We start from the raw sequence: 1,791 nt of genomic DNA on the forward strand, positions 1-1,791 counted from the left end.
CTCCAGCGCTGGTCCCATATGTCCGAAGTATGAGAGATGACGTTTTGACCATCTTGGACTCCAAGGAGCACTCTGGCTGAACTTCTTCCAAAATGGATCTATTGGCTCTTTTGGCAGCCCATAGCACTTTCAATATTCTCCTCCAACACCATAACTCAAATGCATCAATTCTTTGACAGTCTTCCTTAATTACTGTCCAGTTTTTGCCTGCATATGTGGTTATTGAAAATACCATGGCTTGGTGCACCTTAGTCTTCAAGATGACATCTTTGCTCTTCAATACTTTAAAAAGGTCTTGTGCAGCAAATTTGCCTAATGCAATACGTCATTTGATTTCTTGACTGCTACTTCCATGAATGTTGATAGTTGATCCAATAAGAATGAAGTCCTTGACAACTTTAATCTTTTCTCCATTGATAAGAATGTTGCTTATTGGTCCAGCGGTGAGGATATTTGTTTTCTTTATGTTGAGATTCAATCCATACTGAAGGCTGTGTTCTTTGGTCTTCATTAGTAAATACTTTAAGTCTTCTTCCTATCAGCAAGATATTAGATATTCATAATTCCAGCCAACTGACTACGTGATTGTAGATTAATTTTCAATTATTTTGTTATGTCTATGACATCCATCTCCAACTTCAGTGATTCCAACTTCTCTCTCACTGGTTTTCCTGGCCTAGAAGTTGACTACATCTGGATCTCCATCCCTTTTTCTCCATTTACATCACAGTGTTCCCGGGAAACTGCATGGTACTGCATGTGATCCAGACTTAGCAAAGTTTGAATGAGCCCATGGTCTATTTCTTGGCCATGCTGGCTTTTACTGACATATGCATGAGGTTGTCCTCAGTGAACACCATGCTGGGGATCCTATTGGGCATCATTCAAGAGATCAGCTTGGATTTCTGCATTGCATAGTCCTATTTCATCCATAGTTTATCCTTCATGGAGTCCTCTGTCCTTTTTATGCTCTTTGATGGCTACATTGCCATTTGCAAACCACTGTGCTACTTTTCTATCCTAACTAATGACAAAATCATGAAAATTGGGATTGCAATTTTAGGTTGGTGTTCTTTACTTATACCTCCAATAATCATCCACCTGAAGTTCTTAAATTATTGTCATCCCCACATTCTTTGTAACTTTCTGCCTGCACCAAGACTTAATTAGAATGGCCTGTTCAGACATCTGTTTCAACTACATCTATGGTCTTTTCTTGGTAATCAGTAACCTGTTGTTGGATGCAGTTTTTATACTTAACTCCTACATCATGATTTTGCACACAGTCTTAGCTATTGCATCCCATAAGTAGAGGATCAAGTCCTTACAGACTTGTGTGCCCCACATCTGTGCTGTTTTGGTTTTCTACATCCCAATTATTGGTCTGACCATGATGCACCACTTTGAGAAACACCTTTCACCATTGGTTCATGTTCTTATGGGAACCATCTATATCCTTTTCCACTGTTGATGAACCCTACTATTCATAGCATCAAGACTCAATAGATATGAAAGATAATCCAAAAATGGTTCTACCTTAAAGGCATTTAAGTACCTTGCCTTCAAATGTGACTATAATTAAAAGTAAAAAAAATGTAGTCTTAAGGGGTCAGAGTAAGTATATAACTAAAAATAGATTTGGAACCTTCTATATGAATTATGGAGTCCTGGTGTGGCACTGTAGGTTAATGTGCCAGACTGCAAAGCCATTTGAACTGCAGGGTTGGTGGTTCAAGCTCACTCAACGGCACTTAATAACAACAACAACATATGAATTATGTGTGTATGTTA

General features: G+C 38.5%; 1 pseudogene; it reads left to right on the plus strand.

The window, feature by feature from the left end:
• The first annotated feature begins 613 nt into the window (after positions 1 to 613).
• On the plus strand, positions 614 to 1,551 carry LOC102817805 (annotated as a pseudogene).
• The last annotated feature ends 240 nt before the right edge of the window (positions 1,552 to 1,791 follow it).

Source organism: Chrysochloris asiatica, unplaced genomic scaffold (genome assembly GCF_000296735.1).
Source record: "Chrysochloris asiatica unplaced genomic scaffold, ChrAsi1.0 scaffold00140, whole genome shotgun sequence".
NCBI lineage: Eukaryota > Metazoa > Chordata > Mammalia > Afrosoricida > Chrysochloridae > Chrysochloris > Chrysochloris asiatica.